Raw genomic sequence first — 18,036 nt, forward strand, 5'->3', positions numbered from 1 at the left:
ACAACGCCTGGTATAAGGTAAGTCCACAATAACTGATAACAGCTGTTGTTGTTATCACTGAAATGCAAATAAATCAACAGAGCCCAGGGACTTGAAGGTCTTGTACAACTAGGCCACTTTGGCTCTGGATTGTACATAAGATTTGCTGCCTTTATATGCAGTGGTGCACTGCACTTCTAAAATAAATATTTGTGTATGCTTGTGAGGGAACTTGGTCTATCTAGAAATGCAGTTTTAAGATTGGGTGCAGTGACTCATGCCTGCAATCTTAGCACTTTGGGTAGAGACAGGAGAATCACATGAGCCCATGAGCCTAGGAGTTTGAGACTAGCCTGGCAACATAGGGAGACCCCTGCCTTGAAAGAGAGAAAGAGAGAGGAAGGAAGGAAGGAAGGAAGGAAGGAAGGAAGGAAGGAAGGAAGGAAGGAGGGAGGGAGGGAGGGAGGGAGGGAGGGAAGGAAGGAAGGAGGGAAGGAAGGAAGGAAGGAGGGAAGGAAGGAAGGAAGGAGGGAAGGAAGGAAGGAAGGAGGGAAGGAAGGAAGGAAGGTTGGCTTAGGGGGTAGGGAGAGGAAAGAAAGAGAGGAGGAAGTGAGGAATGTCGTAGAATTATACAAGTTATGTGTTCTACCATGTCTCTGAAAGAAGGATTAACTGATTAAATGGTAGAAATAAGTGAATAAATGAATCCTATCTGAGAGCAGCAGTTCTCAATCTTGGTAGTGCATTAGAATCCCCTGAGGAACTTTTAAAAACCCCGGGCCCAAGTCATACCCTGGACTAGTCAAGGCAAAACCTTGGGGAGTAGGGCCCAGGCATCCACAGGTGACTCCTACCTGGAGTGGGGCCAGGTGGCAGAATCTGCTTAGAGGCGGGAGCCTCAGCCGGGCATCTCTGAGTCACTTATTAGGTGTGAACTTGGTCAAGTTGCTTAACATCTCTGAGCCTTGATTTCCTCCTCTATCTTGAGGATTAAATAACATATAATTGGTAAAACACAGGCTCCCGGTCGACAATGGACCGAAGTGCTGAATAGCAGGTGTTTCCCATTACTATCGTCATCATTGCCATCCACTGCGTAAGCCTGAGCCTCCATGTCACCACCTGCAAAATGGTAGGGGAGAAAGGATGCCTGAAGACCCTTTACTTTCATTCTGATGATTCTATCAAGGTAGAGCAATGGGCCAAGTCAACAGAAAAGTTCACCTGTCTTCACCAAGTGACAGCCATGGACCAGGCACCATGGTGGCAACTCTGGAAACTGTTGCACAAACAGTCCCACCTCTGCTCTCCTAGAACCTGAATGCTAGTGGGGAGATGTGTCAAACAGTCCTCGCCCAGACCAATATATTATTCATGACAAGAGGGATCTAAGAGACAGGAAATCTGGGGACCTCATCTGGATCCCAGGAGAAGAAAAGATCTTTCTGACGATGAGCTCTTTAAACCAGGGGATGAATGTGGAGTAGGAACTGTCTAGGTGGAGTTGTGAGAAGGGCCCTTCAGGCAGGGGTAGAACAGGAGCAAAAGCTGCGAGGAGGGAAGGAGCTTGGATTTTTTTTTTTTCTAAGAGACAAATTATCTCTCATTGTGCAGGCTAGAGTGCAGTGGTACAACCACGGCTCCCTGCAGCCTCTACCTCCCAGCTCAAGTGATTCTCCTACCTCAGCCTCCCAAGTAGCTGGAACTATAGGTGCACACGACCATGCCCAGATAACTTTTTTACTTTTTACTTTTTGTAGAGACAGGGTCTTGCTATGTTGCCCAGGCCGGTGTCAAACTCCTGGGCTTAAGAGTCCTCCTGCCTCTGCTTCCCAAAGTGCTGGGATTACAGGTATCAGCGACCACGCCCAGTCAGTATTTTTCTTTCTAAGAGACAGAGTCTCACTCTGTGGCCCAGTCTGGAGTGCAACGGTGTGGTTACAGCTCACTGCAGCCTCAAACTCCTGGGCTCAAATGATCCTCCTGCCTCAGCCTCCCAAGTCACTGGGATTACAGGCATAGCCACCATGCTCAGCTTAGAGGTAGACATATTTGAGGTGCTTTTGCTTAAAACGTAGATACTTGAACTTTTAAAAGCATCTTCTTTTCTTAGAGCATCCTGGGCAACTTGGGTTCCCCATAACGTACTTCAGGAAAGGCCAAGGGAACCCAATGGGGCCAGGGTTGGGCTCCAGACAAATCTTGATTTCATTCCAGCTTCACCGGGAAATGGCTGTGTGAATGCAGGGGACAATTTAACCTCCCGAAACTTCATCCATAAGGAGAAAGCAATAACTCATATTTTGCCACTCATTTGTAAAGATTGGTAATTATTGATAATAATCAAATTGGTAAAGGGAAATAGTTATTACTTTTGTGTGTGTGTGTGTGTGTGTGTGTGTGTGAGATGGAGTCTCGCTCTGTCACCCAGGCTGAAGTGCAATGGTGCGATCTTGGCTCACTGCAACCTCCACCCCCCAGGTTCAAGAGATTCTCCTGTCTCAGCCTCCCGAGAAGCTGGGACTACAGGCGCCCACCACCACACCCGACTAATTTTTGTATTTTTAGTAAAGACGAGTTTTCACCATGTTGGTTAGGCTGGTCTTGAACTCCTGACCTCAAGTGAGCCACCTGCCTTGGCCTTCCAAATTGCTAGGATTGTAGGCGAGAGCCACCACGCCCAGCAGGAAATCGTTATTACTATGAAGCAGCAGGGTACATTGGTGACAGAAACCTGAGTTCAAATCCCAGCTCTGCTACTTCCCAGGCATGTGCTCTTGGTCCTGGTACTTAGATCTCTGACCCTCAGTTTTCTGATCTCTAAAAAAGAAAAAGGAGTTTATAAGAGCCATCTTTAGGGCTATTATAACAATTAAATAAAACAATAGCAGTCAAGCTTCAGGCAAAAGATGGAAACCCAATAAATGAAAACTACCATTAAAATGAATGCAAACTCTTCTTAGAAAGGAAGAGGGTTTGGCTGAATTATTGAAGTGTGTGTTCCAATCTACCAACCCTCTTTTCCAGTGTAGACACAATCACAAACATTGCCACCATGAGCTTAGACATATAATCACAGTTGTTTAAAAAAAAAAAAAAAAGACTGTAATCCCAGCACTTTGGGAGCCTGAGGCGGGTGAATCACGAGGGTCAGGAGTTCGAGACTAGCCTGGCCAAGATGGTGAAACCCCGTCTCTACTAAAAATACAAAAATTAGCCAGGCGTGGTGGCGCATGCCTGTAATCCCAGCTACTCGGGAGGCTGAGGCAGGAGAATCACTTGAACCCGGGAGGCAGAAGTTGCAGTGAGCCGAGATCGTGCCATTGCACTCTAGACTGGGTGACAGAGCAAGACTCTGTCTCAAAAAATAAAAATAAAAAAAAGAAAGAAAAAAAGGAAAAAAAAAAAACAAGTCTACCTTGTTTATTTCCATACTTGGAGGGCATACTGTTCTTACTAAATGCCAGCAACTCACATTTTAGGCAGCAGTAAAGTCCCCTAGCTGTGTCCACGCAGTGAATCTCGTTGGGCTGTAAGTTAGCTGCGATAAATAACATTTGGCTCTGCACTCCACTTAGAGAAGATGGGTTCACTGTGAATCATGTTGTTGGCGGTTTGGACTTTAAGCTGTCCAGGTTGTTTATGGTGGTGTTTGCCACATGTAGACCTCTTTCAAACAATGTAAGTGCTCTTTTGGAGTATACGAATGTGGCTCAATAAAAATGGGTACAGGAAAATTGCCTCCTTTCTCTCTTCTATGGCCATACCCCAAAAGCAAGCATATATGACAATTGTCAAGTGTTAAGTATAATTGCTCAACATGAAATTATAATTAACACTGAAGCCACCAGGGACGTTTTCTCTCTCCATTGTCAGGATGTTGTCCTGATCTTTGCGACCCTTTTAATTTATCTTTTGAAAGGATGGCAACAGCTGGGTAGTTTTTCAATCCTTATCATTTTGCATTATATAGCTTTACTGAGCAATGTGCCTTTGGAAGATTCTAGTTAGTTTCATTGACAGCAATAAATACTGGTTAGAGAACAGGCTTTGAAGTCAGGCAGACCTGAGCCCAAAGGCTGGCTCTCCCACTTGCTAACTATCTGATCTTGATTACATTTCTTAGCCAATCCAAGCCTCTCTCTTCTCATCAACAAATAGAGACAATGAAATCTACTGTCAGGTAGTATTGAGGAAGGCAGAGCTTCTAATAAGCACTTAATAAAATGGTAGATATTATGACTGTTTTCTGCTTTCTTCTTCTTAATATCCACATCAAATGTTTTGAAATGCTATTTTCTCCTTTTTTATAAAAAGGGAAAACTTTTCTTAGCTTCCCTTCTGAATTGACAACTGATTTCTTTTCAACATTTGTTTAATGCAGCAACGAAAGAGCTTTTTGACTTCATTTTTTAAATTTCCAGAAGGAAAGAGTGGTCTATTTTCCAAGACCTGATGACTACTTATTTGTAACACATAAGCAGAATTTTATGCATGTATTTTTAATTTATTCTACATCTCATTCCACAGCAGTTTTAAGATACTGTACTGTATGCAATGCAGCAAAATTATAAAATAAATAGAAATCATTAAAGATATCTACATTTCATTAAGCACTTATTGAACGCCAGGCAACATTTGTGAAAAGTACTATATATTATTATCCTGATTTTGCTGATGCGGAAACTGAGATTCAGAAGAGGTAAGTTATGTCCCCCAATATCACACAGCTAGTAAATGGCAGAGCCAAACTATTAACACATATACCAAAGGAAAATGGAAAGAGAATATGAAAAGAAGTTTACAGGTATAGACTGCAGCTTAGGAGGCTACATAATTACTAAAGTTGGGCCACCAATTTGACTCTGAGCTTCCTGGTAGTGAAAGCAAGAATGCAAACATGATCCATCCCAAGAACCACCTTTCCATGAGGATATGTGTACCAGGCTTTAAAAGCAAGCAACATCTTCCCTAATACTTAATGTCTGGAAGAGATTTATGGCATAACTTTTGTGACGTAGTCAAATGCAACAGAGACAATAGGAGGTTCCCGTGATGGAACCAAATATTTAAAACTAAAAGAAACCATTATTTCTGTGAAAGAAAAAAAAAAACACCACTCCTTCCTGCAAAAATGTTTTACTTAACACTGGGCTCCATCTCTTTTTTATAATTATTCAATCCAAGCTTTGTCAAAGCATCATACTGAGAAGAGATTCATGTTAAAAAGCTAGTGGAGGGGGGTGGAGTAGATAGCAGAGAATGCCTCTCTGTCTTATCATTTTTATTTAGATTGACATACCTTTGATTATAATTAGGGATAACTGTTCAGCTGTTAAGACTCCATAATCCCATCATTAGTTGTCAAGAGATTTTCTTAGGGCAAACTCTCATGCCATTTCTCTCATTTCTGTTTCTTAACTACTTGGGTAGCCTGCAGTTGAAGAGTGTGCTTTATGGAAAAGATTTTCTGCTGCCATTGAAATCTTCTAAGCTGACACACAATTAAGGACACAAATGAAACCTCCAGTCTTGGGAGGCCCCACATCTTCTTGCCTGACATTTTTGTTGTTGTTGTTCTCCAAGATATCGCCCTGTTTCTGCTGGTTGCATTCAACAGCCATTTTGCACACACTGGTGAAGAGATCTTAAACCATTTCAGAGGTTGCCCATAAAGGAGGCAAAAGGGGACTTGCCGTAAAAATTATTTCCAATTTGCCCACTCCATTAGACATGCAAAGTTGATTATATAAGGTAGAGGTCAGTTAAAATTCTCTGGCATCGATTACGAGAAAAGAAAAAAAAAAAACTAAAAAAACTCTCCTCCAACTTGAAAGCTGAAGGCAGTGGGTCGTCTGGGTTGTGTCATGAAACATGCATCGTGCATTTGAGACACATGGTTGATTTATTACAAATTGTACTTTAAAAGAGGAAGTTCAGAAGTTGGGATTTTCCAGTGTGTCAATTATGACCTGAATGCTATCTATATTTAAATGTTCCAAGCCGACTATCTTGATCATGTCCCCTTATTCTTCAAGGGTCTGACGAAGTACCCCTTTGACAAGGAATGAATGGTCTCATCAGTACAGATCCAACTCAACATCAGGAACAATTAGCTTGGCAGTTAAAACTAAAGGCTCTGAAATCAATATTTTTTATATATATATGTATACATATATATGTACATATTCTAATTGAATGTTAGAATATTCGGTTTCACTTATAATTATTCAGATAGGTCACTTCAAGTCTCTAAACCTAGAGAGGTTTTTTTCTCTGTAATATTGGATACCTTGTTGGATTGTTTTAATAATTGACAGAAATAATGCATATGTGGTGGATCAAAAATGACAATCATGGCCAGATGCAGTGGCTCACGCCTGTAATCCCAACACTTTGGGATGCTGAGGTGAGTGGATCGCTTGAGGTCAGAAGTTCCAGACCAGCCTGGCCAACATGGTGAAACCCCATCTCTACTAAAAATACAAAAATTAGCTAGGCATGGTGATGCACGCCTGTAGTCCCAGCTACTTGGGAGGCTGAGGCATGAGAATCACTTGAACCCAGGAGGTGGAGGTTGCAGTGAGCGGAGATCATGCCACTGCACTCCAGCCTGGGTGCTAGAGTGAGACTCTGTCAAAAAAAAAAGAAGGAGGGAAGGGAGGAAGGAAGGAAGGAAGGAAGGAAGGAAGGAAGAGAGGGAGGGAGGGAGGAAGGAAGGAAGGAAGGACCCAAGAAAGATAGAGAGAGAGAGAGGGAGGAAGGGAGGGAGGAAGGAAGGAAGGAAGGAAGGAAGGAAGGAAGGAAGGAAGGAAGGAGGGAAGGAAGGAAGGAAGAAAGGACCCAAGAAAGAAAAAAGAGAGACAGAGAGAGGGAGGGAGGAAGGAAGGAAGGAAGGAAGGAAGGCAGGCAGGCAGGCAGGCAGGCAGGCAGGCAGGCAGGCAGGCAGGCACAACCCAGGTATTACTGATATATAACTGTTAAAATGTTTTCATTAACTCAACCTTTCTGCGGTTTGATAGAAGAAGAAAAAAAGAGTCCCTCTTGCTATTTGGAAACTCAGCCACTTTGTTCTACCTGGTTTATTTTGTGACCTCCCTTTCCGAGAGCAATTAGTCTCAGTCTCTGTTGTCAATGCTCGGAAAACTACATGGAAGAAAGGAATTAAGGAAAGGCAATACATCAGAAAATGTTTTAAAATAGTATCCACCCACCCACATGAAGCTGTGTCTGGCATATCAAAAGTATTCAATATATTTAAGCAATTACCTGTATTTTATTCACTCTAAGAAATGAAATTTGTCCACTAAAGTTGAAGGGTTTCCTCACACAGAGATTTCTCTTAGGAAAAATTAAATGAAACACTAATAATGAAATTCAGCAATGTAGATAAGCCAATTTGGATTTCCAAATTGTAATTCCATTTGAAAAATATTAACTACAGGTTTCTCCCAGGATTACACCGCTAAGCATCATGTGTCTCCATTGCTCCTTTGCTTCCTTGTCACAGTCTTTTTAAAATAGTAACACTTGGCTGGGCGCAGTGGCTCATGCCTGTAATCCCAGTATTTGGGAGGCCAGGGTGGGCAGATCACTTGAGGCCAGGAGTTCAAGAATCAGCCTGGCCAAAATAGTGAAACCCGCCTCCTAAAAATACAAAAATTAGTCAGGCGTGGTGGTGCGCACCTGTAATCCCAGCTACTCAGAAGGCTAAGACAGAGAATCACTTGAACCCAGGAGGCTGAGGTTGCAGTGAGCAGAGATCGCGCCACTGCACTCCAGCCTGGATGATACAGCAAAAATCCATCTCGAAAAATAAAAAAATAAAAATAAAATAGAACACTAAATATAGTTTGTTTGTTTGTTTTTCATTTTCAACCAAACAGCTTTAAGAAGCCCTAAATTAGAAGTCAGGTGTCCTGACCTATCACTGAATCCCCCTGAGAGCAAGTTACTTAAACTCCCTCTGCTTCAACTTCTTTATCTTTGGGGTACTAATATTTATCCAATATGTTTCAAAAGAGAACGTATATGAATGGTCTTTGAAAAAAATGTAAATTGCTTCAAAATGACAGACGAAATTATTCTTTGAACTTGAAAGCACCAAATAGATGGCAAAGCTTCTGGAGTCCGCTTGTGTTTCCTTGGGCTATTTTTCCAGTCTCCTCTTTCCATGCTCTAAGTTGTTTCTTTCATAGAATTAGAGAAATAGGATTCTAGGTACATCTATTTTTTTTCTTTTGTATTGTTTTAGTGATAAATACTTTAAAACCCTTCATGGTTTCCATGTTAGAAAAGATAGGCTTCAAATTAGTGTCTTTAGAACTCCATTCATTCAACAAGTATTTATCAAGTGCCCATTCTGTGACAGATATTGGGTTTTATACTTGGGACTGTGCTGTGCTCAAACTCTCACCTTCCCGGAGTTTACACAGGCAGGCACTAAACTCAAAATTATATATGCGATGATGTGCTTATAAGCTGCAATAAGTCTCATAAGGACACCGCAAAAGGTTCATGCAAGATGATAACAAAAGAATGTAGTCAAGTCCTATGAGTAAGAGAAGACTTATTTGAGAAAGCACCATTTGAACTGAGACTTCAAGGATGAAAAGGTGCTGGCCAAACAAAGAGTGGGAAGAAGAGCATGCTAGGCAGAGGGAGCAGCACCTGCAAAGACCCTGAGGCCAGCGTTCTTGGGATATATCATCAAGTGGCAGAGGGACCCAGGTGAAGGCAGAGAGATGGCAAGACCAGATCAAGCAGGACATTAAAACAAGTTTGTCTTTTTTCTAAGTGCCGTAGACATTTTTTTTTTGAGACGGAGTTTCGCTCTTGTTGCCCAGGCTGGAGTGCAATGGCGTGATCTCGGCTCACTACAACCTCCATCTCCTAGTTCAAGCTATTCTCCTGCCTCAGCCTCCCGAGTAGCTGGGATTAGAGGCATGTGCCACCACGCCCGGCTAATTTTGTATATTTAGTAGAGATGGGGTTTCTTCATGTTGGTCAGGCTGGTCTCAAACTCCCGACCTCAGGTGATCTGCCCGCCTAGGCATCCCAAAGTGCTGGGATTACAGGTGTGAGCCCGCGCCCGGCCGGGCCATTGACAGATTCTAAGCTGGAATGAGGGGTGACCCAACTTAATTTAAGATTTTATAAGCTCACTTTGTTTGCTATATGGAAAGTTATCAGAAGGACACCAAGTGGACTAAAGCAGCCCAGTGAGCGAGTGCCACAGCCATCCAGGGCAGATAGGTGCAGGCCTGAATTGCGTGCACCATTGCTGGTGGCCGTGGAAATACAGTTTGGAGGAATTTTATGACTAGGGTCAGGGTGAGCCATTGGGTGCGAGGGAGGAGTGAGAGCACAATCAAAGATGACCGAACTTTCTGGCTGAAAGTTGAGTCATATGAGTTCCATTTCCTGTGAAGAGGAATACAGAGGGGAACAGAATAGGGATTGGGGGTGCAAGCACCCTGTTTGGGGAAAGGTTTTATTGAAGCAGTTGTGAGATCTTCACAGAGAGATGCCAAGAAGCCAGCTGGATGTTCAGATCTGGAACTCACAGTCATCAGCACGCAGATGATATTTCAAGTTTCAGAACTGGAAGATGCTGCTTAGAAAGAGCTCGTGGGGAGCAGAGGTCCTCCGCCTTTGCAGACTCACTGTTGACATTTTAGGACAAGCATTTTATAACTTCCTTTTACTATACTGAAATAAAATTTCTAGATCAGGTGGCCAGCCTACACACAAACCGCAAAAAGAAATCATCTAATAAAAAAGAAAGGGGCCTGGCACAGTGACTCACACCTAAAATCCCAGCACTTTAGGAGGCCCAGGTGGGTGGATCACTTCAGATCAGGGGTTCCAGACCAGTCTTGTCAACATGGTGAAACCGCATCTCTACTAAAAATACAAAAATTAGCCGAGCGTGGTGGTGCATGCCTGTAATCCCAGCTACTCGGTAGGCTGAGGCAGGAGAATCACTTGAACCCGGGAGGCAGAGGTTGCAGTGAGCCAAGATCACGCCACTGCACTCCAGCCTGGGCAACAGGGCAAGACTCTGTCTCAATTTAAAAAAAAAAAAAAGAAAGAAAGAAAATTGAGGCACGAAAATGCACCAGAACAGGGCTTCTCAAACTTGAGCATGTACAAAAATCACCCAAACATCCTATTAAAATGCAGGTTCCAAATAAGCAGCTTGGGGTGGGCCCTGTATTCTGCATTTCTGACAAGCTCTAGGTAATCCCAATACTGCTGTTATATGGACCACCCTCAGAGTAACAACATCCTAGAAGATGAAATGAGGCAGTCAGATGTGCGCCATAGGTAGACTCACCGTGAACATGTCAGTGGTAAACGCAGAGCAATATGGGTGGATTGAATGGGAATCCTGAGGATCATGAACAGTAATACAAAGGTGACTTGATCTTCTAAAATGGCAAATAACTCTCATTAAATTCCAAATAAAGCAAAGTACAGGTTCTCTTTGTCAGATAAGCTTTATTTCTGGAAATTACAGTGTGTGTTAAACTGTGCAGAAAAGACTGTATTTACATGTAAAACAGAGTTAAGTTCTAGCCTCAGATAATTATAAAAAGGTTTTGAACCAAAGACAATTTTGTCCTCCACCCCCAATGGGCATTTGACAATGTCTAGACACAACTTCAATTGTCACAACTCAGGGGTAAAGCAGATGCTGCTGGCATCTAGTGGGTAGAAGCCAGGGATGCGGCTGAATATCTACAATGCGTAGACAGGCAGCCCCCACCAAAAGGAATTATCTATCTGGCTGAAAATATTAACAGTGCCAAGTTAGAGAAAAACTGACTTGCAGAGATATTTTCAAAAATGGTACAGACTGAGAGCAATGGTTCACACCTATAATCCCAACGAGGTGGGAGGATCACTTGAGCCCAGGAGTTGAAGACCAACATGGGCAACATAACTCAGGTTTTTTTTGTTTGTTTGTTTTGTTTTTTTTTTTTTGAGACGGAGTTTCACTCTTGTTGCCCAGGCTAGAGTGCAATGATGCGATCTCGACTCACTGCAACCTCCACCTGCTGGGTTCAAATGATTCTCCTGCCCCAGTCTCCTGAGTAGCTGGGATTACAGGCGCCTGCCACCACCACCAGCTAATTTTTGTATTTTTAGTAGAGACTGGGTTTCTCCACATTGGCCAGGCTGGTCTTGAACTCCTGACCTCAGGTGATCCACCTGCCTCAGCCTCCCAAAGTGCTGTGATTACAAGTGCGAGCCACCATGCCCAGCCAACCCAGGTGTTTTTGTAGAGACTCCATCTCTACAAAAAAATTTAAAAATTAGCCTACTGTGGTGGCATGCGCCTATAGTACCAGCTACTCAGGCAGCTGAATCAGGAGGTTCACTTGAGCCCAGGAGATCAAGGCTGCAGTGAACTATGATCGTGCCACTGCACTCCATCCCGAATGACAGAGCAAGACCCTACCTTCTAAAAAAAAAAAAAATGAAAAAAATAAAAAATGGGTGCAGGATGAGGGACACCACCACCTTGTATGAAACTGTCCCGCACATTGCAAGGAGCCCCACCTTCCCAGCCCCTAACCACTAAATGCCAGCAGTGCCCCCCTTTTAGCAACCATAAGACATGCTCTAAAAATGGGAGTGTTGCATAAGAACAACAGTGGAGAGTGAAGAGAGAAGGGGGTAGGCAGGAGCAATGGCAAGAAGAGCAGGAGCCAGCCAAAATGCTGTGCCAGGGGATGAGAAAGGCTGGCATGGCCAAATTAAAGCATATGTCTTTCTACGCATCTGTTGGTGACTCTGTAATTAATACAAAAATAATTACGTCTCTTCGCCTGGCTCTCCCTCACAAACTACTTAATGAACACTGCCAAGAATTTTTTAGATATGTAATTAAATTTTTATTTATTTCCATTTTATTTTTATAGTAGTAGCTCGATATATTAGAAAAAAAAAATGCAGCAGCAAACACCAGCCTCAACTACCATTTGAGAGGCAACTAACAGTATCCACTTCCTTTTTTTCTCAATCTGTTCTATGCAATTCATTCTGAACAGCAGGAAATACTAATAAGAGTTCTCTTATTCCCCTTCCCTTCATTTTTCAGTTTTAATTATCTGCCAGGATCTCCTCGTTAGGCACAGAGAGAAACAAGGTTTTTACTTTACTTTTAATATAAGAAATAATTTGGCTACGCACGGTGGCTCATGCCTGTAATCCCAACACTTTGGGAGGTCAAGGCAAAAGGATTGCTTGAGTTCAGGAGTTCAAGACTAGCCTGGGCAACGTGGCGAAACCCTGTCTCTACAAAAAATACAAAAAAATTAGCCGGATGTGCTGGTGCACACCTGTGGTCCCAGCTTTTCAGAAGGCTGAGGTGGGAGGATCACCTGAGCCCAGGAGGCAGAGGTTGCAGTGAGCCAAGATCATGCCACTATACTCAAGCCACTCTGGGTAACAGAGTGAGACCCTGTCTCAAAAAAATAGAAAAAAAAGAAATAATTTTTAAAAAATAATAATGTGTTGTCCGAACATGGTCCAAGATTCGAATCTTCTCTTTACCCTTCTTCAAGTATAGGAACACCGACCTTTCCAAAAGCCCCCACCACTTCCATCAGTCATGGTGGGATCCAGGAGACTTCTCCAATAGAAATATCCCCATAGCTAAGTTTCATCAAAGACATAGGTATCTGAAATTTAAAAGTAACTATACTCAGATAATGGCCGGGTGCAGTGGCTTACGCCTGTAATCCCAGCACTTCGGGAGGCCGAGGTGGGTGGATCACCTGAGGTCGGGAGATTGAGACCAGCCTGACCAACATGGAGAAAGCTTCCTCTCTACTAAAAATACAAAATTAGCCAGGCATGGTGGTGCATGCCTGCAATCCCAGCTACTCAGGAGGCTGAGGCAGGAGAATTGCTTGAATCCAGGAGGTAAAAGTTGCAGTGAGTCGAGATATTGAGCCATTGCACTGCAGCCTGGGCAACAAGAGCAAAACTCCATCTCAAAAAAAAAAAAAAGTAACTATACTCAGATATTCTTGGGAAAATGCCTCTAAATCACTAATAATGTCAATGTTCAGCACTTGAAAACATTACCAAATTATTACAAGCCATATAAGAAGCAGTGGTTGAAGAGACAAGAATCACCACAGGCCCAACATCTTTACATCTCTTAACCCTCTGTTTCCTAGGTTGAAAGTGTAGAAATTATGATCTCCTGAACTGCAGCATTGTGAAGTTGACACGAGGTGAAGCAATGTCACATTGTCACCACAACAGGATCCTTTCATGCTGAGATCCAAAAAAGCCAGATAACCTAAGTCAAGAATCACAGAAAGTCAATAACAAAATCAAGACTGAGGTCTTAAGAACTGGAAAACTTCCTTGGTTTTCGCACAGGAATCTGTCATTTGTGCTTATTTCACATTGCATGCCTGTATCAAAACATCTCATGTACACCATAACTATATACACCTACTATGTACACACAAAAATTAAAAATAGGGCTGGACATGGTGGCTCATGCCTATAATCCCAGCATTTTGGGAGGCCAAGGCAGGGAGAATGGCTTGAGCCCAGGAGTTCAAGACCAGCCTGAGCAACGTGGCAAAACCCTGTCTCTACAAAAAATACAAAAAAATTAGCCAGGTGTGCTGGTGCACACCTGTGGTCCCAGTTTTTCAGGAGGCTGAGGCGGGAAGATCACCTGAGCCCAGGAGGCAGAAGTTGCAGTGATCATGCCACTATACTCAAGCCTGGGCAACAGAGTGAGACTCTGTCTCAAAAAAACAGAAAAAGAAAAAGAAATAATTTTTAAAAAATAATAATGTGTTTTCCCAAAGTGGTCCAAGATTCAGATCTTCTCTTTACCCTTCTTCAAGTGTAGGAACACTGACCTTTCCAAAAGCCCACCAGTTCCATCAGCCATAGTGGGATCCAGGAGACTTCTCCAATAGAAATAATCCCATAGCTAAGTTTCATAAAAGACATAGTTATCTGAAATTTAAAAATAACTATACTCAGATAACAGCCAGGTGCAGTGGCTCACGCCTGTAATCCCAGCACTTTGGGAGGCCAAGGCGGGGAGAATGGCTTGAGCCCAGGAGTTCAAGACCAGCCTGGGCAACGTGGCAAAACCCTGTCTCTACAAAAAATACAAAAGAATTAACTGGGTGTGCTAGTGCACACTTGTGGTCCCAGCTTTTCAGGAGGCTGAGGTGGGAGGATCCCCTGAGCCCAGGAGGCTCTACAAAATGCAAAACTTAGCTGGGCATGGTGGCGCACCTATAGTCCCAGCTACTCAGGAGGCTGATGTGGGAGGATGGATTGAGCCCAGGAGATCGAGGCTGCAGTGAGCTGTGATTGCACCACTGCACTCTAGCCTGGGTGACAGAACAAAACCCTGTCCCCCACCTCCCCCACCCCCAAACAAGACAAAACAAATTTTTAATTAAAAAATTAAAAAACAAAAAAAATCTGTCATGAAGGTATTTTTCAGCAAACAACACTCAGGTATATTTGTGAATCTTAAATAGGGAAGAAAAGAGTTATCAAATAAACCTGGCAAGTACTGAGTTAAGTAAAGACACACTATGTTTGGTTTGGTTTTAATTGCAGGACTTCTCAGAGTCTTTAATATGTTAATGTGTGTTGTGAATTTCCAAGACAGAAACTATAATAAAATCATTATTTTCTTTCTCCTTGCTTCCATTCCCAGGACAAACTTTGCCCTAAGAGAAACCCAGTTAGAAAAGTCTGGGTGTTGATCTAATATGGAGCCAATTCAAGGAAGTGATAATAAAACAAAGTTCCATCAAATTGATATCACATTAATATCATGGTCAAAGAGGAGAAAATGACAGCCTCCAGTAGGCCTGGTGTGAAACAGTCCTTCAGCCAGGACTTCACTCTTGTTTCACAGTGTAATGCCATTGCAGTTTCCAAAAGTCCACCAATTTCTGGCCTCCACTTTTTCTTTGACCCATCTCTCTTCTTCTAACCACATGATCATCCTCCTTTAAGCTTCTAGACCTGCCAGAGGATCTCAACCAATTCAAAACAAAGATTGCCAGGGACCCTTTTTCTCTCAAGTGCACGTCTAATGTCAAAGGGAAATGGTTCTCTCCACTAATGGTGATCAAGGCATTCACCTGTAATCTAGGTAGGGTGGTGCCTGTCATGAGCTTGGAAGCTTCAGAGTAGGAAGGACTAAATTTAAAGCCATCCTTTGCTTTTTATTAGCTGTAAACCGTAGGACAAGTCACTTACTTTTATATATCTCTCTCTCTCTCTTTTTTTTTTTTCTCTTTTTTTTTTTTTGAGATGGAGTCTCTCTCTGTTGCCCAAGCTGGAATGCAGTGGTGCGATCTTGGCTCACTACAACCTCCGCCTCCCAGGTTCAAGCGATGCTCATGCCTCAGCCTCCCGAGTAGCTGGAATTTCCGAGGTGCACCACCATGCCCGGCTAATTTTTGTATTTTTAGTAGAGACAGAGTTTCGCCATGTTTACTAGGCTGGTCTTGATCTCATAGCCTCATGTGATCCACCCGCCTTTGCCTCCCAAGGTGCTGGGATTACAGGCGTGCACCACCATGCTCGGCCTTTATCTCTCATTTTTAAAATGAGATTGTTTCAAGAGTTAAGAGTAATGTGTAAAAAGTGATTGGAATTTGGTAGATACATAATAACTGGTTGCTAGTATTCCAGTCATACTATTCCTTACCAAGGAATAGTTTTAAATGTCTGTTATGATTATCTTGTGTATAATTTCTCTACACATATCAAATGTCATCTGATTTTCAATTTGTCTTTATCCTTCCACTAGAAATTTGGAAGCTTTCCTTTTCTAAAAAGACTAATTATATTTAGGTTCAATGTTTTTTCTCACTAAAATGAACATTACCACTAAATAACAAGATGTAAACAAGAAACTTCACTCAGATTGGGCTGAAGGAAATTGCATGCTTTCCACACAGTAATCCAGAGCAAAGTTCTTGGAAAGAAAAATCACCCTGTTAGTAAGTAGCACTTCTCTACCAAATATGTTCCTATCTTTTGACAGGAATTCCATACTTAAGAATTTAAGCCTATGAAAATATTCCAGCATACAGAAAAGCTTGAAACGCAAAGATGTTCATCATAGTGTTATATATTATTGAATAAAAATTACAAACATTAAATGTCCAATATTACATTATCATTGTATCATAAACTATTATAATGTATGTGATAGAACTTCTACAGCTACTTATACTGATGCCTTTCAGTGAAGAAATACCTCCAGACAGGTGCATCATACAGTCAGCATATATAACCATGTAAACCTAACGAAATGCATGGGAAGGCCAGACACAGTGGCTCACACCTGTAATCCCAGCACTATGGGAGGCTGAGGCAGGCGGATCACTTGAGGTCAGGAGTTCAAGACTAGCCTGGCCAACGTGGTGAAACCCCGTCTCTACTAAAAAAACAAAAATTAGCTGGGCATGGTGATGCATGTCTGTAATCCCAGCTACTCGGGACGCTGAAGCAGGAGAATTACTTGAACCCAAGAGGCGGAGGTTGTAGTGAATCAACATCGTGCCACTGCACTCCAGCTTGGGTGACAGAGCAAGGCTCTGACTCAAAAAAAAAAAAAAAGCATGGAAAAGAAAAGACTAGAAGGAAATACAGCAGAATGTGAATGAGAGCTTTAAGCCTGGTATGACCATAGGTTAATGGGGTTTTTTTGTTTTTGTTTTTCCAAAAAGCTTTATAGTGAAAAAATCGTACATTATGTATATTTATTTCTAATTGCAGTAAAATACACACAACATAAAATTTATCATTTTCACTATTAAGTGCACAGTTGAGTGGCTTTGAGTACATTCAGATTGTTGTACAAACATAAAAATATCCATCTACAGAATTTTTCATCTTACAAAAGATGAAACTGAAACTGTTGTGAGTGAACAAGAATTCTTATTTCTTTTCCCACCTCATCCCCAGCCCCTGGCAACCACCATTCCTCTTTCTGTTTCTATGAGTTTGACTACCTCTAGATATGTTATATAAGTATAACCATATAGTATATTTCTTTTTGTGACTGGCTTATTTTCACTTAGCATAATATTCTCAGGGTTCATCCATGTTGTAGAATGTGTCAGAATTTCTTCCATTTTTAGGGCTAATATTCCATTGCATGCACATATCACATTTGCTTATCCACTCATCAGTTGGACACTTGGGTTGCTTCTGAGTTTTGGGTATTGTGAATAATGTTGCTATGAACATGGGTGTTCAAATATCCTTTCCATACATTATATTAAAAAAATTTTTTTTCTTAAAGTTGCAACTTTTTGGCCAGTCTAGGTGGCTCAAGCCTGTAATCTCAGCACCTTGAGAGGCTGAGGTGGGAGGATTGCTCGAGCCCAGGAATCTGAGACCAGCCTGGGCAACACAGGCTCTACAAAATAAAAAATAAACCTAGTCAGGCATGATGGAGGGTGCCTGTGGTTCCAGCCACTCAGGAGGCTGAGGTAGGAGGATCACTTGAGCCTGGGAGGTTGAGGTTGCAGTGAGCCATGATGACGCCGCTGCACAAGTGTAGCGACAAAGTGAGACTCTGTCTCAAAAGGAAAAGAATAAGAAAATTGCAACTTTCTTTTTAGATACAGAGGGTATATGTGCAGTTTGTTGCATGGGAATATTGCATGATGGTGAGCTGTGGGGTATGGATCTCATCACCCAGGGAGTGAGCATAGTACCTGATAGGTAGTTTTTCAACCCATTTCCTCCTTCCTCCCTCCCGGGCCCCAGTAGTCCCTAGTGTCTGTTGTTCCCATGTTTACATCCATCTGTGCTCAGTGTTTAGCTCCCACTTATGACTGAGAACATACGGTATTTAAATAGTTTTTTCTCAAAGTTGACTCCTCCTTTTCATGTTCCACGGTCTGGTTATATAACTAGGACTCTACTCAGAACATTCGGACAGATAAAGTAGTGGAGGTGGGCAAGGTGATCACCCCGGGGGAAAAATCACCTCAGAAAATAATGCATCTTTCTGTTGTTCTG

The 18,036-nt window shown here is 42.4% G+C and overlaps 1 protein-coding gene across 1 annotated transcript in view; it reads left to right on the plus strand.

Annotated features, from left to right (window-relative positions):
• The window catches only part of TSHZ2 (teashirt zinc finger homeobox 2), a 514,929-nt gene that overhangs the window by 488,864 nt on the left and 8,029 nt on the right, over nt 1–18,036 (plus strand). The gene's annotated exons all lie outside the window — the stretch shown is intronic.

This window comes from Pongo pygmaeus, chromosome 21, assembly GCF_028885625.2.
Source record: "Pongo pygmaeus isolate AG05252 chromosome 21, NHGRI_mPonPyg2-v2.0_pri, whole genome shotgun sequence".
Taxonomy (NCBI): Eukaryota; Metazoa; Chordata; class Mammalia; order Primates; family Hominidae; genus Pongo; species Pongo pygmaeus.